A 23,688-nucleotide genomic window follows, 5' to 3' on the forward strand; every position below is an offset into this window, starting at 1 on the left:
CCCCTGCTGGTTTTAGGAAGACATTTCCATGCTTTCTACGTTTAGTGAATCTATTAACTCTTCCCTTTCCAGTGTTTTTTTATATTAAGAGTTGGATATGATACTGTATTTATCTGTGTACAGCTTCTACTCTCTACAAATGAAAAATCTAATATCCCAAAAAGTGTCTTTAGAACAACAGGGTTTTGTAGTGTTCATTGGATTTTCACTGGGGTTTAATTTCATGCTATTTCAACGAATGACTTTGATTTACTATAAATGTTGTAATAGTTCTTATTTGTAGAAGACATTGTGGAGAATGTCTCTTGGCTCTTAAAACTTGACAACAGCAACAAGAATATATAAGTTATTTATTATGGTTTGCTTCATATATGTGTGTGTGTGTTTATATAAAATTTGTGTGTGTCTGTGTGTGTGTAGGTGCAATTGCAATTAATCTATTTTAAACACTTTTTATCTGATCTATATTATGTTCCTCTACATTTTTATTCTTTTAAAATTATGAATAGGAACACCTTATCCCATCCATCCAATATTTTATTTCATGAAAGCTATTCTGGAACTGCTTCCTTCTTTCAAAGCAAATAAATTAATAATCCCAAACTTTTTCAGTCCACCGCCCCCTTGGTGCTACAAACTCATCCTCAGTGCCCCCATCCAGGGGCGGGATTCAAATTTCTGTGGGCGTGGCCTAATTTGAGGGCATGGCCTGCTGGTCACGTGACTGGGTGGCGTGGCCTGCTGGTCACGTGACTGTGGTGGCATGGCCTGCTGGTCACGTGACTGGGTGGGTGTGGCCTGCTGATCATGTGACTGGGGTAGGCATGGCCTGCTGGTCACGTGACTGGGTGGGCATGGCTTTCTGGTCATGTGACTGGGTGGACATGGCTTGCTGGTCACGTGACTGGGTGGGCATGGTTTGGTGACTGGCAAACCAAATACAAATGGTCCTCATTTAATGTCAGGTTGTTCAGCAAGTGTTCTAATTTATGACTGGCCTCCCCAGAGCTACTTGACCTGTTTTTGGGGTTTTGACAGCCATGCACACACATACACACACACACACACGCACACACTTCTAACCCAGCTGGTTGGACTAGATATCTCATTCATTTTCTCCTCCCTCCCTTTCTCCTTCTTTCTTTCTTTTCTTTTCAGTCCACCTCCGCCTTGGTGCTACAAACTCATCCTCAGTGTTCCCCACCCCCACCCCATATAAACAGCATTATTCGGAATAGCAGTTTGCACGACCCACCAAAGAAGATAGTAACAGTAAAATTCAAAATTGTAACAATTAATTGCACATTTATTCAAAATCCAATTTAAAAATCTTTTAAGTTAATGTTAATTCAACAAAATGGTTGAACATGATCCAGTGATACCAGGTTTTCAAAGTCTGATAGTCATTTATCAGTTTAAGAATTTACTGAACAGTGAAGCAGTTACTAATGCAATGGATGTGCTTGGTGAATTGATACCAGTTTCGTAATGTCTGGTTTTAACTCACTTAGCAGGAGTCTTAAATCACCGCGTTCAGTAATCTGGAGTCGATTTGTTTGCTTGGAGAGAAGTTGGATGACCACACTGAAACCACGTTCCACCAAATATGATGTTGGAAGTGCAACAAGGAGGTTCTTAACTATTGTCCATAGTGCAGGATAGTGATCAGAAATGTCCTTCTGTCTGGTATGATTTCTTAAACTTTGGTTTCAGCTCAATGTCATTTTTCAGTTCTATTAGTTGTTCTTCCACTACCCCATCTTCCTCAGTATCTAAAAATGGATTTATCACCCAATCTGGAATTTCCATCAAAAGAAGATCCTGATACCGCTCAGACACATCTTTATGCAGCATGTCCAAATGGTCACAAAAAACATGCAGATCATCATCTTGTATCCCACCTTTCTTTTCTAGCTCAGACAAGCTTGGAAATTGGTATAGCTCGCGTCAGCCTATATTGCGCTTGAATAGAGCTAACTTCGAAATAAATGTAGAGATGACAGATTTGGCCTTAATAAGGTTGACTTCATTTCCTTGCAACTGCAAATTCACTTCATTGAACTTTGTAAACAGTTCTGATAATCATGCGTGATCATGCATGATCTCTTTGAGTTCATCACTGAGCAAAGCATTCTTGCTTTCAAAAAACTCCACAACAGTGTCAAAAAGATTGTAAAAGCATCTCAAACAGGTCCCAACAAACTTCTGTATGAAGCAGCAAACGATCAAAATCTTCATCATTCTCAACACAGAGCTCTCGGAATAGTCGATCATTGAGAGCATGTACTCTAATTTTGTTCACTGCAGTAATTACAGTGTGTAATGACTTGTTCAAGTGATCACTGAGGTTTTTTGCAACCAGATGTTGGCGATGAATGACACAGTGAATGGTAAAGACATTTGGCACTGCTTTTTTCAAGTAAGCAACACACCCAGGGTAGCGACCAGTCATTGATGGTGCTCCATCAGTTGCACAAGCAAGTATGTTGGTTAGTGGAATTTCCTTTTCGTTGAAGAACTCCTCAACAACATGAAATATTGACTCCCCTTTAGTATCTGTATTTAGTTGCCTCGCAAAGAACAACTCTTGAGTCAAACTTTTGTCTTTAATAAAGCGCACATAAGCAAGAAGCAAAGATTCATTGCCTGGCAAAGTTGATTCATCCAGCTGTAATGCAAAGTCTGTTGTCCGTAGTATGCTGCACAATACATCTTCCACATTCTCAGCCATTTCATCTATGCCTCTCTGAACTGAATTGTTGCTGAGAGGAATTGTCTTAATTATATCATGTGGTGACTTATGCAAAACAGTACTCAGAACCTCACTAATGGCTGGTAGGATGAGTTATTCACCAATAGTATGTGGCTTTCCAGACTTAGCAATCAGCAATGAAATGTTGTATGATGCATGCAAACTGTCAGTGTTTTGTTGGGAAGCATTAGAAAACATGTGAAACAGTGCTGGGCGCTTTTGAAATTTGTCACATATTAGGCACTGTGGCAGCTGCTGTTTTGATGATGCTGGTATAAATCCATACTTCAGATACTCCACACTATATTGTCTACATTTTTTCTTTGATTTTTCTGCTTCTGCCATTTCTTCTCTGAAAATCAGAATATGTACAATATGTGTATGTTCACATCTGGTTTGAAAAGAGTGACAGTTGCACTGGGGAGGGGGTAGTAGAAACCTGCTTTTTAAAACCAAATACAAGTGGTCTTTGCTTAATGGCTGGTTGCTTGGCAAGTGTCCTAATATTTATGACTGACCTTCCCAGAGCTACTTGACCTGTTTTGGAGTTTTGACAGCCATGCACACACATACACACACACTCCCTTCTAACCCTGCTGGAGCAGGTCATTGGACTAGAATCGGCAAAGCATCTCTGATTAGATTCTAGTAGTGAATAGAATCTAATCAGAGATCCTTTGCTGATTCTTGTTCGTTTGTTTTATGTCCGAGTGGAGCAGTGCACCAAATCAATGGGGTGAGCCTGAGAGAAGGAAAGAGAGAGAGAGAAAAGAAAGAGAGGGGTAGAGAGAGAGAGAGAGAAAAGAAAGAAGGGAAAAGGGAAAGAAAAAAAAGGGACAAAGAGTGGGGGAGGGAGGGGGGAGAGAGAGAGAGAAAGAGACAGAGAGAGCTGATGTATCAGATTGAAATGAGGTCTAGTTTAGAGGCCCATTCCCATATTGAAACATCTTTGCCAGCATCTTTATCAGCACCTTGAAACATCTTTGGCTTCTATTACAGTAATTAAAGGTTTTGTGGACGAAACATGGCCAAGACTATCAGGAAGCTCTCACATTTTGTTGAGGCTTAAAGAGGATCCATTGGACCAGACCTCTACCCTAAAAAAATACTTTTCCCCAATGTATTACAGTGCCAATTCTGAAGAAGGCAAAACCAAAATGTACTGGTAAATTACAAGAACACACACACACACACACACACACACACACACGCACACTCCCTTCTAACCCTGCTGGAGCAAGTGATTGGACGAGAATAGATATCTCATTATCTTTCTCCTCCCTCCCTTTCTTTATTTCTTTTTCTTTCTGTCCCTTCCTTCCACCCCCACCCCTCCTTTTTTTGTCTGTCCCATTTTCTTTCTGTCCCTTTTCTCTTTATTTTCTTTCTCTCTCTTTCTCTCTCTCAGGTTCACCCAATTGACTGCTGCACACTCCAATGCAAGGGGCTCAATGGGGTGACCTGCGGGGCCTCGCCTTGAACGCAGCAGCACATTTGAAAAGGAGAGCAAACCTACTCTGGCTTTCCTCCACTCCCGCCACCACTGTGTTCATGTCGGGAAAGTGGAGGAAAGCTGGAGTGGGCTTGCACATTGTAACTCACCTAGATCAGATGGTGGTAGGAAGGCAGGGTGAGCGGGCGGGCGGGCTGACTGGCTGGCTGGCTGGCTGGTGCTGGTAACGATGGCGGGCGGGAAAATGGGAAACGAGCGCACATGCACTACATAAGGAGTGACTGGGTGGGGCGGGCGGGAAATGCTGTCAGAGATTGTTGTGCATGTGTGCAATTCATGCATGCGCAATAAGGACTGACAGCAGAAAATGGAGGAGGGGGCAGGGCCAGCCAGGGGCCCTTTTTGCCGGTTCTTCAACCTACTGGAACGGTAACAACAGTTCTTGCGAAGTGGTAAAATCTCAACCCTGAATTGTGCTCTGCGAGGGGCCCACCTCCAGCACCCCCCTGCCACCTCTTAGCGCCCCCCTGAGACCTCTTAGCACCCCCCTGCCAGCCCCCTTGCCTCTTACTGCCCCCCAAAGGCATCCCACCGCCGCCCCCCCAGGGGCAGTATCGCCCACTTTGGGAACCACTGCTCTAGCATGTTCTTGGGAATCTGGTAAGACACACAGAGAAAGAGGTGGGGAGAGAAAGAGCAGGAGGAAGGGAGACAAAGAGAGAGAGAGAGAGAGAGAGAGAGAGAGAGAGAGAGAGAGAGAGAGAGAGAGAGAGAGAGAGAGAGAGAGAGGCAAAGACAATATTTCCAATGAATATTATTAAAGAGTCCAGTCTAGAGAATGTTGTTATCTAGAAAATAGTTATGGGATGATTTCCAGTTACTGTAAAAATATCAAGCATATGATTTTCTCCAATTGGTATTCATGTGAGACTCTTTTTTTTAAAAAAAAAGCAACATTTATTAATTTTCATAAACGTGTTTCACTCTTATTTCTTTAAGATTTATTCTTTTCAAATTATATTTAAGGGAGAATTTCAACCCATTATCTTTCCTAAATAGATTAGGCTGAAAGCCAGTGATTTACATCAAGCACTTGTTTGGTTTACAAATGGGAATTCTAAAACTTCAAATACTGTAACGACATTTATTTTACATATGCATGCATACATGTGCATGAACATACAAACATACTCACACACACACACACACACACACACACACACACACACACACATAAAATGGCTTCCCAGGAAGTTTAGATTGTGATAAAATATATAAATATAAAGTAATCAATCCTCCTCCTTTCCAAGATATATGAGTTTCACTTTATTATCTTTTAAATGTATCCTGTATCTAACTGTCTTTATTTCAGTCTATTATTGATTGAACTAAGGCTTGTTTTTGCTGGGTTGCAGATTTGTTAAACATATAAATGCCAATTTTAATTCCCAATATTGGTTAGATAATTTCAAGGTTACTTTATATTCCCCAAACATCCTGGATTTTAACTTTTTCCCATTTTGTAGCATTTGTTAAAAGTAAATAATTATGTATGAAGAATTTCTCTGGTGAAGGAATTCCAATACGAATGATGCCATTTTGAAAATACTCATATTGCCAAATATCTAATTTATCTAAAGCATCTACATTGTATTTATTTTCAGTGAGGAAGCTGCAGGAAAGACAAACAGAATGAATGCATGTAGAATTCAGCCTAATATGACTGTGCAATTTGGGAAATACCTAAAAGTGTGAGGAAAGTTCTCATATCCAGTGGTTGAATTGTTCCATGGTGGATGGGGCCACCATGGAAAAGGCTTTTCTCTTTGAATCCACCTGATGGAATTCCTTAAAATGGGATCCATAACAGGCCTCTAACACTGGCACAAGTGGGGCATGGCTAGTCCATGGGAGAGATGACTTCTCAGATATCCTGGACCCAGGCCATATAGGGTTTTAAAGGTAACAACCAAGTCCTTGCATTGGATCTGGAAGGAAACTGCAACCAATGTAGCTCATGGAGTAATGATGATATGTGCAGTCCTAGAGACTCCCAGCACTTCATGTGCCATTGCATTCAGCACTAGTTGAAGTTTCCAAATACTCTTCAAGGGTATTCCCATGTAGAGTGCATTGAAGCAATCCAGCCAAGAGATGACAAGGGACCTCACGATCCAGATAAGGGCACAACATTAAATTGTGCAAAGTTCTTTGTAGCCACGACTGCCACCTGGTTTATGAGCAGTAGTGGTGAGTCCAGGAGGATCCCCAAGTTGCCCATTGGGTCTGTCTGGGGCAACCCCATTCAGAGTTAACAATGATAAACAACAGATCCTGAGGTCCCTCCCCCCTCAGCTACTCTGTCTTGCTTGGTTCAGCTGGAGCCTATTGTCCCCCATCCAGACTCCAACAGCCCCTAGGCACTGAGAAAGGGCAGCCATAGCATATTTGGCTCATCAGGGATGGAGATATAAACCATGCATTATCAGCATACTGATGATATATCATCCCATGATGTCAGGTGATCACCTAGCAGTTTCATGTAGATTTTTTTAAAAAGCAGAGAATATACCAAATCTGTGGCAGCCCACAATGAGTAGCTGAGGGCTGGGCTTATTGTTCCCTATTAATACTGATTGGGACTAGTCTTGGAGAAAGGAGATTAACCAGTGCAATACTGTGCCACCTAATCCTGTAGCCAGCCCGAAAGGATACATGGTTGATGGCCTTGAAAGCTGCTAAGGGATCAAAGGGAACAAGGATAATTGTATTATCTCCATCCTTTCCTCATCAGAGATCATCCACAAGCATGACCAATGTTGTTTTTATCCCATAACGCAGCCTAAAACCCAACTGAAAGGCATCCAGATAACCCATTTCATTCAAAAAAGCAACCACTTTTTCCACCACCTTCCCTAGAAAAGGGAGGTGGGAAACTAGATGAAAATTATCCAGACAACTTTGATGATTTCTTGAGGGGGTGAACTTGGTTTTCCTTAAATGGTGCTAGAAACATCCCCATCTGCAACAATGACCCATCTGCATGTGGCCATACTTGAGGCCATACTCAGGAGGGGCAAGATCTAATAAGAAAGTTGACTTAACAGCCCCAAGGATCTTATTCACTTCCTTCCATACAACAGGCTCAAACTGTTCCCAAATCAAGTCCATTACCCAGACATCTTCAACGGACTTGCTCTATGCTTAGATTCAAACTGAGAATGGATCCGAGTGATTTTATCTGTCAGATGTTCAGCAAATTCAGGTCCTCTATAAACCATGGGGAGTTTCTAGATTGATAAGACCAGGAAAGGTACACAAACATTATTTTGTTCAGGGCTTTGGCAGCTTTCTGATTCCAGATTGTGGCCAAAGTCTCCATAGGGCCCCTCCTTCTGAAACAGGTCCATTAGTCACCAAGGGCAGACCATTCAAATAGATCCTGTCTCCCTGAACTACTGAAAAATCTCATAGCCACTAGGGCATAATCTGACCACGACAGAGAGATAATGACATATACTTTCATCTCGCTAGCTTTTGACCTTTTTTGGTTTTATTATTTCATAATTATATTAGATAGTATGTCCTTGTTGCTCTTTGTTTTTTTCACATGGAAAGAATGTAAAAGTTATGTCATAGATTGATTCGTGTGAAAGCATCATAGCTTCTAAGAAGAATTGATGGCTGCAAATTTTGTTTTCTTCTATGTAAGGCAAAAGAAAAAACAAATAAAAAACAGAAAATAATAACATTTATTTCCACATAGAAAGGAATGTCACTAATCCAGAAGAGGAACATGTTGACAATATAAAGAGTATACATGGCAGCCACATCCAGTAATATTGTACTTCCTGAGTCTCAGTAGTATTACAAATATCTCTGTGAAACTATGACACATTTTTCTAAGAATAAAAATATTATTTTCCCCAAAGGAACCAGTTTGAAAAGCCATCGGGACACAATGCACTAGCCAAAAACAGACCAAGATGACAAAATGCTGTAGTCCAAGTGCCAGTAGAGCTAAACTGCTAAATTCTTCAGGGCAAACGTAAAGAAATACGATAGTAATTGCAGACATGAATCTTTTGGAAATGAAGCACACAGTTCTCAGTGATAAGCTCCCATTTCCAGTCTTTGTTCTCATTGATGGAACAGTTAAATATAGTTATGATATTATATATGTTTTCAGTTATAAGTACAACTTCCATTTGATAACTGTACATCACTCAGTATTTATAACAGTGATGGCTAACCTATGACACGCGTGTCACTCGTGACACACCGAGGCACTTTGACTGACACGCCTGTTGGTGTGGGGAAAACCTGCACATTTAGAGGCTGCCTGTGCTCTGCTCCAATCCCTGCTCCCTGCTTGTTGCGTGGAGGCGTGGTGTCACCGCTGCCGCAAGATCTTTGCAGCAGAGAACCAGTTTTAACCGCCATAAACTGAGGTTTGTCAGTTTCATTACCTCAGGAATGCTACAGGAGGAAAGGAGATCCATGAGGTTCACAGCCCTGTAAGGTGGCCTTCGATCCCCACATCCTGCACCCCTGAGACCAGGGAGACGAGTTTCACAGCCCTGTGTGATCATCCCAGCCCAGTCCGTCATAAACCAAATTATTGATATTTCTTGAAGTGACACACGACCCGAGGAAGGCTACACTTTTTCTCGATTTTCGACACACCAAGCTGAAAAGGTTAGCCATCACTGATTTATAAGATTGCTCAATACTTGCACTGAAAAATTGCTTGGAGATTGTTAAAAGATGTGTGTGTGTGTGTGCGCGCGCGCGTGCAAGCGCGCCTATATATATCACTTCTGGATCTGTATACCAGACAGCTAAGTTTCTTGATGTCACCTGAAAGACATCTGATGATCTAAAAACAATGAAACATGTTCACAGAATAAACAGTATAAGCAATTCTTAAGACATTATGTTGGCAGGTTAATTGTACTTGAAGTATAAGGCAGAAGAGTATATGCATTTTGTGGACAATCTTATAAATTTCTGAGAAATACATAAACATACATTAATAGAAGAAGCTAAAACCATATGTCCAAAGACTGACATATGTGTATCTAGCAAGCAATATTTTGCTCAATCAGATCAAGAACTCATTTTGTCTAAAATAGGATCACAGAATATGATTATGATTATTTATCCCACCTTTTTATATATAACTCAAAGCAGTAAATGTGCCTTATACTCCTGCCTCCATTTCTCCCCACAAATCTGTGAGATGGATTCGGCTGAAAGAAAATGATGGGCCAAAAGTCATCTGGCCGTGCCTAAGGGAGACCTGGAATTTATAGTCTCCAGATTTCTAGGGAAGCATATAACCCATTGCATTTGAATGGTGAATGGATGCATTTGGAATGCTTACAAAGATGGCAAAAGGGGAGAGCCCTTTTCTATCACCGTACCAGATGGCATCTAAAGCATTATTCCCTCTAATTCCATCAATAGCAAACATCTATCCAAAGTAATATCTTTTGTGAATTTGCTAAGTTGCTTTTTAAAAGCATCTAAAAAGAGGGAACTTTTTTCCATATGTGGTGGTCCTGTACAGAAGTTCAAAAATATTGGCAGAAAATTAGAAATTGGCTGGAAGAAATGACAAGAGAACAGATCGAATTCAAACCTTTCTGTTAGGGATTTCTGTTAGGGATTTTTGATAAACAAATATCAAAAAAAGTGAAATATATAATAATACACATTTTGACAGCGGCCAGATTGGCTTCTGCACAATGTTGGAAGCAGCCTCATGTTCCATCAGAGGAGATGATCATTCAAAAAATTTCAAGTTGTACAGAAATGGACAAATTAACTTTGGCATTAAAAAATAAAGACACTTCAATATACTACAACAGCTGGAACTGCTGGTACAAATGGATAGACCAAAGATAGACTTTACACTAAAAGCATCTAAATTGGTGGCCATTGTTCCTCCAATGTGTTATTTCCACATGTATTAAAAAAACGTCTGTCTGTTATGATTCATCATTCTTATGGGAAAAACTTCAGTTCTGTGAGCTATTTATTTATTTTTTTAATTGTTTTTATTATATTTTTCAAAAATACAAATCTCATCCATATTTATGACAATGTTTTGGCATCAACAAATACATATAACTTATGTACCTTATTCTATATATCGTTATTCTATACATCTATAACTACCTATATCTAGTATGTCTTATTATATATATCAACAAACACATATATTTTATATTTCTTATTATAATGATATCTACAATAACAATCTCTTAAGGTCTCTTACTTTATTTACAATAAACCATTCTTCCTGATCTTTATACCCCTTTTTTAGCCACTCATACCATTTATCCCATATTAGATAGTATTCAGAATTCTCCTTATCTTTCATTTCTAATGTGAGCTTGTCCATTTCTGCGCACTCCAATATTTTTTGTATGACTAGCTCTTCTGGTGGGGGTATTGACTCCCTTCTATAGTTGTGAAAAAGCTATTCTGCCTGCTGTCGTGTAAGATAATATATTTAATTTTTGAGGGGTATTGGTCTGTGATTATTCCCAAAAGAAAGAGTTCTGGTTTAAATTCAGTTTGGTTTTCAGTGATCTCTTGAAGCCAGTTCTTTATTTTAATCCAATATTTCCTGGTCTTCGGGCACAACCACCACATCTGATAAAAGGTACAGTCTTTCTGTTCACACTTCCAACACTTAGGACTTGTGTTGGGATATATCATAGCCAATCTCACTGGGGCCAGGTGCCACCGATAAAGCTATTTAAAATAGATTACATTCAGTTTAAATGTAAATTAAATCAAGTTCCATTTTTGTTCTGATCCACTCTTCCTTATAGTGGCCCAAACCATTGCTTACAGAACTATATCCCTACCAGCATGCAATAAAAAGGTCAAATAGAGTCCTCAGCTCCCAAAGTTATGCAGTGAAAAGTTGTTAAAGGACACTTTTTCTGTTTTGAAAACATTTTATATTTAAAAAATATACTGTATATTAAAATTTATATTAGAATATAAAGAAATAAATGGACGGGCCGAAATTAATTCACTGTCCCTGCAAGACAAAATGTAAGTAGATGTCTATTCAAATAATATAATGATAAATAGTTTGTTAGTTGCCCTACCAATGTCACTCTGCCACAAATAGATAAATTAAACTTTTATTTTACCTTTTCTGTTATCTTTTGGACATAGAAAAGTACATTGAAGACATTTAAATCTTGTTGTTGTCTTTTTTATTTATTTTATTAGTTATATTACAAACACAAATAGAAAGGACTAGTTCTTTCCCAAACAGTATTTTATTTTACACTTCCTTTTAGAAGTAAATGGCTTACTTTTAAAAATTTTAGGCTCTTCCCTCTGTGCTTTCTTTTATTCTTGCCCTTGAAATAATGTTCATGTGATTCCAATCAAAAGAGGCAGGATCATAGGAATGACGTCCCAATAAAAAGCAAGATATGTTGCTGAGATAGTTCTTCTTAAGTTCTTAATGTTAGTTTTGTCAATATTAACAAGTATGTGTGATTCTTCACACAGAAAGTCAAATGAGTAAAGACAAGTGCTAATGCAAGTTCTGGTTTTATTACCTGTTGTACCTTTAAGCCACATTAGCTACCATTTGTTTTGTAAGCAGTGTCCACATTACTCTTATTTCATGTTCATTGTAGCGAGCAATAGATAGGCAGACAGACAGACACAGACAGATAGGTCTCTCACTCACATAAAGTAATCTTTGAGAGTACAATATTATCTGAAAAAGAAAGTTAGGGTACTTTGATTACTTTATTAGTACCATATTTCCTCTGCTTATATTTTTAGAATCTCTGTGATAAATGAATTTCAGAACTGAAAATGAGTGAATTAAGCTAAAAAATGGAATTGTAGTATAGTTCTAAACACTGGTTTAATTTATCAGAGTTGCTTGATTCACACCTAACAGTATTCAACAAATCATAGTTTTAGAAATCATAACAATAATTTACACACTATGTACTAAGCCAAAACTGATCAACTGATATTGTAGTTTAGTATATAAATAACTAAGCAATTTTCCGAAGAAAATTGCATAGGTTTGAACTCTCTCTCTCTCCCCTCCCCCACTTTGTCCTTTTGCTTTTAGTAGACTGATAGATTGAGCCTGAAACTTGCTATAAAATGCTAACCTTTGTCTCACATGTAAATTGTAAGTTCTTTAGAGAGAGTAGTTAGAGAATCTAATTTAAATCCAAATCAATATGGTTATTGCATTGCCATAGAAATTGTTCCACATTTGATAAATACTAAGTTTTCAGTATATAAAATTTAGCATAATATTAATATTTTTGAATCTTATTTCTCATCTCAAAATATATTTCTCATTTTAAAATAATAGGAATGTTAAATTAAATGAGATAACCATGTAGAAAGCCCAAATCATATGTATCAAAATCCTGCCAAATATAATGTGACACAAAAAAGAAATTGCTTTGTAAAATATTACCAAAAGCCTTTTCCAATCTAGTACCTTCCTTGGGATCACAACACCCTGATCTTTAATTAGCAGTACCAATTAAGCAGTACTTAATTGATCTTTAATTAGCAGTACCAATTAAGCAGTACTTTAATTAGCAGTACCAATTGTCACAGAATAAATAATTATGTCTTCATCTTAAGCTTGGAATGTTATCCTACACGAAATTACCATTTATATTCTTTGCATTTGCATTTAAACTCTGATGCAGTAAATTTCTAATAATGATATATTTTATATATATAATTATTATGTTATAGATAGATAGATAGATAGATAGATAGATAGATAGATAGAGATATAAAGATAGAGATATATTAATATATATTGGTATATAATTATAGTCCCATAATTATATATTTCTACATCATTTGACTCCAACCACAACCCTTAAGGTTGTTTTGTCATATTTCTATTTCAACATATAAAATAAAATATTTTAGTTCATGATTAGCAATTCCTAATGAGAAATTAGTTGGAGGCCATAGTTGAACTTCCCAATCTGCCAATCTACCAGTAAATGACTCCATACAATTTTAAAATAGATTTTGAGGGAGGTCAAGGGTAAGAATTGGAACAGGCCTTAGGCTTCCATTCTCATCTTTCATTTATCATTTTTTTAAAGATCCCTTTAAAATTTGAGCATTTTGCCCCCAAGTATTGATTATGTGATCTCAAGGTCCTTCAGACACTGCAAACACTGCAGATGCATGCAGCTAATAGCACAGGTGGCTTAGCCCTGCTTAGTCTTCTTCTGAGATCTGGATATTTCTTAAACTTGCTTCTTCCTCATGGAACAAATTAACATAAATCACAGTACACCTGAAGCCAACATATTTCCAATTAAATATCTTCCCCCTCTCCTCAGAATAAATAGTCAAGGAAAAGAACATACTATTATCAGCTATTCTATTGTCTTCTTAATAGGGTGTGTGAAAAGATGGACACCTTTTGAAAACTTTTATGTTTATACTTTATAATTTTTATGAACAAGATAAACTAACTGCACAATGAAATCTATCTATAAAGGCAGTTAGAAACTGATTGATTGATTTATAAATCAAACCATCTCAAGGATTTCCATCACTCACAGCACCAGTTTTAAGATACTTCTACTCTAGGAATGGCTATGATACAACAACCTTTGATTTCTTCCATTCTTACAGGGAATTATCAGTGACATTTTCCTTCCATGCTGTGCTTTTCCATCTATTCTCAACACCCACACTTCAAATTCAGAGACTAAACAAAATAGAATCACTATTCAATCATATAAATCTCTTTAATGCCATTTTCAACTGGATAGGGCCTACACAAATTACTATTTCTTTCTCTACTGTATCACTCATTCTGGAAATCAACACAATAACTTTAACCCAAACCCTTTAAAAATATGAGAACATTTCTTTAATATCCATTTCCTCTCCTCCCCCCCTCTCCCCAGTCCCTGCCTTTGAATTGCAGCCAAGGGAGGGGCAGTCAGGGAAAGCTATATTATTTTTTTTCCTCCTTTCTAACTATACTATTATCCTATTAAACAAATTTAAAGAAAGACACTCACATTTTTTATGTGTTGAAACAGGGAAACAAGTTTTCCTCTTGCCTGCCTAAAGATGTTTGAATTCCAGAATTGGAAATAGAGTTACTACTTCTATATACAACCTGCAGCAGAACAGTGAAATCTGGATGCAGCCCCCATTTTTTCTTTCTCAAAATGACCGGAACTGCATTGTTTCTTGTTTTACTTTGAGATTTCTCCATGCTTCTATTTTTAAACTCTTTATTAAATTAGCTCTGGAGTTTGAAGTAATAACTGAAAGGTTTGCAAGATTATAAAAAAGAATGAGTCTGGGATTAAAACATGAACATTGTTGTTGATAGAGTTTATACACTAATCTTTTTTTGTAAATGTTGGTAGCTATAGTGTAATACAAATACAGTGTATATGTACTACAGAAACTCTTATAGAATTGTGTTTTCACAAAATACCCTGCTTTTACTCCTATTACACTTAAAGATATCGTGGTAGATATAACAGAACTGATTTTGGGGTAGGGATGGTTCCCCAGGCCATAATGTTGTCTTAATTTCCTATTCAGAAAAAATATTGATAGAAATTTCTTTTTAAATCCGGTTTAACATGTGGTATCTGATTAATCAGCTCTTTGTTGGGATCCACTTCTAAAAACAAAGGCTTTCTTCAGAAATCGCAAGCAAACAAAATGTTTTGAAATGTAATCACTTAAAAAAAATAATAGAAATTTGACTTCTGTGTTGTTAGGAATGTCCACACATAGCCCAGTGAAATTTAACACTGGTAAATGATCTGACTACCTCAAAGTGAAGTTTTTGCCTTCCTACAGTGGCCTTTCACCCTGCCCTTTCCTCCAATCTGAGGAGAGCTGATGTTGATGGAACATATAATGGCTCCTTTCCTGTGTAGTAAAGTCAGCAATAAAGCTTAGTAATTAAGGTGACCGGGGAGGCCCGGCCCAGCAGGCCAGTGGTGTGGCGAACACTTTTAGAACTTCAAACAATATCAAAGTCATTGAGAAATGGGCCTAGTTCAGGACTGGTTTGAATTAAGGCTCACTTCCACAGCACTTTTCAAATCCAAGCTCAAAGAAGAAAGCCAAGGCCTTCTGGATTTCATTAGAGCCAATTATCTTATCTGTTTCATCTCAGCCTGACCCTAAGGCTGGCAAACAGCTATTCAGTACATTTGGTTGTTTGAGAAAGCCTCCAGTCAGCCAATGCCTAAGGTACTGATAATTAAAACATTGTTGCCCCCTGCCTCTTGTGATTAAATATTTTCAAGCTTTTGTAAATAATTTTTCCATTCTTTGCCCCAAGCCGCAAAGGTCCAATACATACATCAATTTATTCGGTGTGTTGGAAAATAGTGTGAGAAAGAAGGCTACAAGAGAAATGGAGGAGAAACGTTGAGATATCTTTACCTTCTGAGAATGATATTCAGTACATTTCTTGCATTACGTTCTATTTTTGTTGGAAATGATGAGCTGAATGTTAAAGTTACCCATCCATTATCTTCCAAAACCGTAATGGATTATATGAGGACTAGCTGTAAAAATCTTGGAGCTTTTTAAGATAGGATACATTAGTCAGTTTAATTTCAAGAGCTCTGAAATTTGAGCAAAATAAAACTAAAGAATATAAGCATAATGATAATCAAAAACCTTCCTCAGATGGAGAATTTTATTTGGAAGCATAATTTGCATTTCAGCAGTTTATCTTCACTGATAGGGACATTCACATCACTTTTTTGGAAACATTTTTATATGTGGAATAAAAATCAAAATGTCCGAATACAGTGAATTTCCTAATAAACGCTTCATATGTCTCTATCATTTTAATATAAGAGCTTCAGGAACAACAGGTTTTGCAAGGCAAAACTTGATGATGATGATGATGATGATGATGATGATGATGATGATGATGATGATGATGTATAGCTTGTCTTACTATTGATCTACCACTCAAGATGTTCAGAGCAATTAAAATTACCGGTGACTAAATATAACAATTAAACAATATAACTAAAATTAAAACAAGTTTAAAATCATAGATTATAAATGGATTATTAAGGAAACAAAACACTCTCAGTGCACAAAAGAAACCTTGATCCAATTCTATGTCTTATATGCATATGCACATTAACTCTCAAAGATTTATAAATAAATATAATTAAGTAGAGTAAGCCTGAAAATCCCAGGTAAATGTTTGATTTTTGAAAAACAAGGCAGAGACAGAATGGAATACCTGGAAATACTTGTTGAAAAATATGCTGAGTACAAAAGGGAACAATATGACTCTACCGTGTAACTTTTGTTAGAATTCCTACTTATTATATTTGTAATGAAGGAAACAAATTCTGGTGAAAATATCAACATTACCTCTATTATATCACCATTTTTATTGTTTGAAATGAGCAAGTGCAATAAATATAAATAAATAAATTTATGAAATAAATACAGCTTCAATTCACAAACATTAACTACCAAAATAATTTAATTTATTATTTATTTAGGTATTATATTTGTATTTACTCATTCCTGAAGTTCACAGTATTTTGAGTTGGGTAATAATGGGCATACATCAAAATTCTTTGTATAATCTTAATTTCCTGGTCTCTTGTGTAGCATTACACTATGTTTAAACTACATTAGTATGTTAGGCCAGAAAATAAATAATTATCAGAAAACCTATTTAAAAACTTAGAATACTGAAGGAGTATGATGCTAAGTTTTAAAAAGCAGCTTTTAGAAACCAGCTTGTACCTAATTAAAGGAATACATTTTTGCTTCAATTCTTTAAATACAGAAGTGCAATACAGAAAATACAGAATTTTCTACAATTTCTTTTCATTTTGTGATTTGTTGGAATCTTCAGCATCATGCTATTGAAGTGTGGGGAGGGAAGGACCCATCTGCAGGGATCAATGGTTTTATAAAATAAAGAGAGCAGCTTCTTGCATTCTTGTCCTGAATCACTATACATAAATTCAGTGCAACCAAAACCTCCTAAAATTACTGAACATATTAAAAAATGGTGAAAAAATTGGCTCCATCTAGACCCACCACAACCTGGTGTGCAAATTGGATGCCACACAGGAATATTGCATGAGAAGCACCATTTGGAAATAAAATAAAAAATAAACATCATGGAAACAGTCCATGTGGTATGATTATGTAGAAAGAGCCCAAGAAAGATAAGATTCAATATGTTGAATATTTTAAAAAATTGGCAAGTCTCTAATTATAATTCTGCACAAGTACTCAGTGTTCAGCAGGAGCACAGACTTTACCCATTCTCAGGTATTCTAAGCAGTTTGAAAAAAAAGTGCATGTCTTTCATCCTTCTCCTTAGTCAGTTTATCTATATTCAGCATACACAAAATCTAGAATGTTTCCATCATTTGTATTTCTTTAAATCAGATATGAGCCTTCCCTAACTTTGTTCCCTCTAAGTGCATTGGGCTTCAAAGACAACATGGTGTCTGGGAATTAATTGAAATCCAACATATGTGGAAGTGGGTGTCCCTCCTTATTTTTAGGATAGGCTTAGCTTGTGTGTATATGTTTTAAAATGATCATAATTGCAAAATTATATACATATAATTGCCCTTTAGCAGTCTTTTTTTAAAGGATATAAAAAGGACATAGATATATTTTAAAAAACTGATGTTGTTTTGCTTTGCTTTGCTTTGCTTTGCTTTGCGTTGTTAAATAGCCCCTTCCTTCTCAAAACGGATAATAAAGTAGAAAATTAAGCTACACACACACACACACACACACACATTAGGAGGACAATATTACATATTTTATATATGCTCGCAGCAAAGATCTAATTGTATAGATTGGAATGTAGATTTCAAAAACTATTGTAGTAACACTATTTCAAATCAGAAGTGGGCAACTAAAAATTATTGGGCACAGCCATAGGACAATAGAGAATTCTACTCCAAAGGAGATAGGGGTGTCTTTATCACTAAAATACATGTTTAGTGTCTACCAAAGCAGCATTTCAGATCAATTTCTTTTTCAAACAAATTAAAAAATAATGTAGAATATGTCATGAGCTTTTGAATCACATGGGAATTGTATATGCATTTATTTTTTATTCATGTAGATTTATATACATTTCCTATGTATGGCTCCATTTTCATTCTTTGACACATTTTTTGTGCTTACTAAGATACAAATTTCTTTTCTGTAAGCTTATTTGAAAAAAAAATAAGATACTTTGAGATGCCTTGGAAAAGGCAGATTTTTTTATTTGTGTAAAGATGAATGGAGGACCAAATATCCAAATTTTTCCCCACCAAATTCACAATCAAATATTTTCTCATCCTCCTACAAAACACATGCCCTAAATATATAATTCCATAAACCTCCACCTACTTTATACTTTTGGTTGAATAGTTTGTAGTCACCTCAGATATTGACTTACCTAGATATAACAATATCAGATGTGTTTGTACAACCCATTTCATAGAAAATAGATTTACAGAAAACAAATCAGAATTATTATTATTTTGGTCCCAGCATTATTGCAGATAAATTTTGTATCTCATTGTGAGTTATAAAATATTTGAAGAAAGAAAACATAACAACTGTTTATTTGAAAATTTCCATTTACCAACTTTATAAGGATTAGAAAGACAGTGATAAAGTCAGCTGTTTTTTCAGAGATCCTGGTGATAGGAGTTTAATCAAACTGCTTTTAACTTATCTAAAGTAGGTAAGTGATCTGTTTATTGTCCTCTCTTTTGCATATCTGCAACCATGTCATAAAAGAAATGGTGCATCTGAGTGCATCCGGTGCGCACTAATGTCTATAAAGAAAATATTTTGTGTCAGAGGGGATTAATTTAGAGAAGCAAGAAAGGAAATTGAAGGTGCTTGGGTTTTTGTTTTTGGTAAGAAAAAGTTTGAGTTTCCAAATAAATAAGAAAAAGAACAGGTTTGTGTTGCATGCATAAAAAAGATTTGCTAATGTTAATTTACTTGTAAACATTGAAGTATAAGGAAATGTTTAGAACACTTTTAGTTGTTGCATTCTGAAAAAAGTTCTCCTCTCTCTTCCCACTTCACATTTTTCTTCCAAACAGAAATATCTTTAGGCCGTCAGACACTGTTATAAAAGATGTCCAAAATTAAGACATGCGTTGATAGCGTATAGCAGCTTGTGCTGCCAAAATATTCAAAGAGATAGATATTCCTGTTCAGCTGAATTAAATAAACCAATTGTTATCATGGAAGTGCCACATAAATCCTATTTTTCTGGGGCAAGTTTTTTTTCTTAAAACCTTCTTTCAGAGTTTTTTACTAGCTACTATAAAGCAGCTGGAGGTTTTCATGGCTTCAGACAAGTCACTGGAGTTGATGGTGCTCTACAGTGAAAAAAATGCAAGAGATAATTTTTCAGCAATGTGCCTCTCATTTATGACTTTAGGTAGGGGTGTGTTGGTAAAGTTTAACAACTGGCTCTGCCAGCTCCTTTGCAATGCCATGCTGAGCCACTAGCTTCCAAAAACTGTTTGGTGAGCTAGGTATTGTGGCTGCTCTCAACCAGTTTCCCAAATTCCTGAAAATGTAATGATTAGCTTTGGTGAGCTATTGCAAGCCAGCTCCAGCATACTATTGATTTTAGGGTACAGTCAGTGGTGGGATTCAGCCAGTTCACACCACTTCAGGAGAACCGGTTGTTAACTTTCTGAGCAGTTTGGTGAACTGGTTGTTGGAAGAAATCATTAGGGGAGAGAACCTGTTGTTAAATTATTTGAATCCTATCACTAGGTACAGTATAGTAGCAACCTTTTGGCAATGCATATTTAGAAAATAAATAGCGCTATAAAATCTGTTTTGAAATCATACAAGCAAAAGAAATTGATATGCAAAACAAACAAGCCCATGAATTGTAAATTTATCTCCTCATCCTTCTTTCACCCATGTTTTACCAAATGAGAACAATGATGATTCTGGAGCTCTGAGAAATATATTCTGGCAATTGTGCCTTCTGTTCATTTTCAAATACCGTATCCTGTATTTCACAAAATTCTTCTGACTTAAATTGTCACACTTGCTATATATCCAATATATTCTTTTTTTCCAAAATTCTCCAATTCATTTTTACCTTTTTCCTCCAGTAATTTCCTTAAAACATGCAACATTTTTTATATTTGCTGATTATTAATGGATTGAGATTAGTCATTATAGAACTAGCAATAGATTTTCTATTAGGCCTTTATATATGGAAAAGTTATTGTCTGTAAGATGACAAAGATATGAAGAACACTTAAATTATTTATTGCCTATTCTCATCTCCCCCCAATAGGATTTTAATTGTAGGAAATGGTGCATGTTTTACATGTTTAAATAAGTTACTATCATGAACATATGAAAACAGGCTTTAAAAAGAGTAGAATGAGGAACGTGTAATTTCAGGAACATATCCCTTGGAGAAATCCAGGAAGTGGGGAAGAATTAATAAGCAAGAATTGGAATGCAAAGGCCTGAACTGCACTGAATTATTAGACATTGAGCCAGTTCTTTGTGGCATGAACATGTAAGTAACTAAGCTTAAAAAATAGCTAAAGAATCAGAAAATAGGCGTCTCCTTTCATAATGCAACAACTATTTTAACTAGCAAGTTGCAAGCAAAACACTAGGAGCAGGTTCATATCCATTAGGTTTCTTCTGCTGAAACCATTATTTATGTATTCTAAATGGACTGTGAGCTTGGGCTCTTTTGCAATCATGTTTGTAAAATTGGCATTTACTTTCTGCTTCTCCCACCAGCAACCTGCTCAAGGATATTTTTATAATATATGCAAGAAAATGGCCTCTTATGCATACCCACAGCAAGATAAATTTATTCCTAGAAAAAAATAGGTAACATTATCAGTATATTACTATTGATGATTTTATACGTTGCACATATAACATATAGTTCTTTTGTCTATTTTAAGAAGGTGTTATTTAATGCCAAAGTTTGATTGTTGTGTTAGTTCTGGGGCAAGCTGTAAATTCTGTCCTTACAATCAATTACTTTTGGGCAAAAACATTTGTATGTATTGCATTTGTGAGGTGCTCTTAGAGTAGTTTTGTTCCCATTTCCCAGTCCTAGTTTCAAAGTTAAGAATTTAGCTTTGAGCCTAAAAGGAGGAAACAGCAAGCAGATACTCTAAAGGATGGGAACCAAGTCTAGAATCCTCATATGGAAATGGTATTCTACAAGATGTAGATAATACTTATTTACATATTGTTGTGACATTGGTTTTCAGTGGGATATTTATGAAATCTTATTAAATTTGGGAGATACAGTAATTTTATTTACTTTGCTTTTGATATGAAGTTCTTTTATTGTGCATTTTGAAGTCATATCTTGAATAGCAATTCAGTTATTGAATATCTAAGTTGTTCCAAATTTTGCAATGCAATTAGCCAATTTTATTAGGTTTAAAAATGCATGTGAAAATTGTATACAAAAATGCATTATTATATACAAAAATGCATTATATGAAAGAAAATTACAAAAGTTATATATTAGAAAAAGACCCACAAAAATTGCTTGGGAAATTTATCTTAAAGCATTTATTGAGGACTTTAAAGGAAGAGACTTTAAGTCCAGTGAATTCAGGTAGACACTATCAAAAATAAGAAATTGATAATTGCTAACATTAGCATATCTATTCTTCACAGATCAGAATGACATGTAAGTGGCTGAAATTCTGAGTTCCTTTGAATTGTCAATTGCCATGTTAACCATGTTTGTGTTGCACAAAGTTGTTTTCTGCCCCATGTTGGATCTCCTGAATTGTTTCTACTGCAGTAACTAAGTGGCTTTTTAAATCTAAAGTTTGCTATTCCCATAATTTGGCTTGTATGGATTTTTCTTAGTTTATTTCTTTAAAATATTTATTTATTTATTTATTTATTTATTTCAATATGTGTGGAATAATACTTATTTTTATTTTTTATTAAAAGATTAAAAGTAGGAATGTGTGATGGTCATTAAAGAAATTCCGTTGATAATTCTGTTTTCCTGCCTCCCCAGAAAGATTTATACAGAAAATCCATTGCCCAAAGCTAAATTCCATTTGAGCCTCCAACCTTTACTATGTTTTCAATTGTTTTTTTTCAAATTCAGACTCATAGATATTTCACTACAATCATTTTTTCACTAGGTTTATAGTGATATAAACTTAAACTCATGACATAATTTTTTAAGAATTTGCAGACAGAAGCCCAGGTTTATAAACTTCTTTTTCTCCAATACTTTTCTTTTTCCTAAACATTAGCACTTCAAGCAAGAGATCAATTTCTAGGTGAAATATTAAAAAAGCATTAATGCTGAGCTTGTGAATTTCCTTCCCATCAGTTTTCCCCCTCTTTGCTTTATTGTATCCCATCTTTAGAATTTTCGGGCAGGGATTTCTGGATATTGACCTAAACAGGACAATATGCCCATCTATCTGGCCAAAACTAAGACTAGTTTTCAGCCATTCCTCTGCACCTCCATTTCCTGTTTCTACACATGAGACCCAATATGATGTTATGTTTAGATGCTAGTAGAGAGACAGGGATGCAGGGACATGGTGGCTCAGTGGCTAAGACACTGAGCTTGTTGATCAGAAAGGTTGGCAGTTCAGCGGTTCAAATCCCTAGCACTGCGTAACAGAGTGAGCTCCCGTTACTTGTCCCAGCTTCTGCCAACCTAGCACTTCGAAAGCATGTAAAAATGCAAGTAGAAAAATAGAGACCACTTTGGTGGGAAGGTAACAGCATTCTGTGTGCCTTTGGACGGTGCTGGCTCTTTGGCTTTATAACAGAGATGAACACTGCCCCTTAGAGCCAGAAACAACTAGTAGGTATGTGTGAGGGGAACCTTTACCTTTACCTTAGAGAGATATATGCTCTAGTACAGTGGTCCCCAACCTTTTTTGTACCAGGGACCAGTTTCAAGCACAAACACTTTTTCAAGGACCGGGGGAGGGGGAAGAATCGAGTTTGGTGGTTTGCTTGCAGACGTTTCATTACCTGACTAGGTAACATCTGATGCTGTTACCTAGTCGGGTAATAAAACGTGTGCCAGCAAACCACCAAGTTCAGGGAGCGTCTCGGCCCTGCCTCCTCAGCCCCATCCCTCAGGTGTCTCCCTCCCTCCCTCAGGTGTCTCCCTCCCTCCCTCAGGTGTCTGCTCGTTCTCTCAGTTGCTCTTCAGCAGCTCACAGCCCAGGAAGAAACTGCTTCAAAGAAGCCGTGGGGTGGCTTTTCACTGTCGCCGCAGCTCTCCGAGCGCCGCTCACTTCACCCGCCCGCCACGTGCGAGCTCAATCCACAGTGCTCCGTTCTGCCTGCCTGCCTGCCTTCTTCGCTTCGGAGCAGCTTCGGCTGATAAAAAGAGGCGAATAGTTATTATTCTCAGCCAAGCTGCTCCGAA

The 23,688-nt window shown here is 36.6% G+C and overlaps 1 protein-coding gene across 5 annotated transcripts in view; it reads right to left on the bottom strand.

Moving 5' to 3' along the window:
- The window catches only part of HDAC9 (histone deacetylase 9), a 518,734-nt gene that overhangs the window by 64,451 nt on the left and 430,595 nt on the right, over nucleotides 1-23,688 (bottom strand). The window lies entirely within an intron of this gene.

This window comes from Notechis scutatus, chromosome Z (assembly GCF_049901735.1).
Source record: "Notechis scutatus isolate UNSWTSFEM ecotype Mainland chromosome Z, rNotScu1.2, whole genome shotgun sequence".
In the NCBI taxonomy this organism is placed as follows: domain Eukaryota; kingdom Metazoa; phylum Chordata; class Lepidosauria; order Squamata; family Elapidae; genus Notechis; species Notechis scutatus.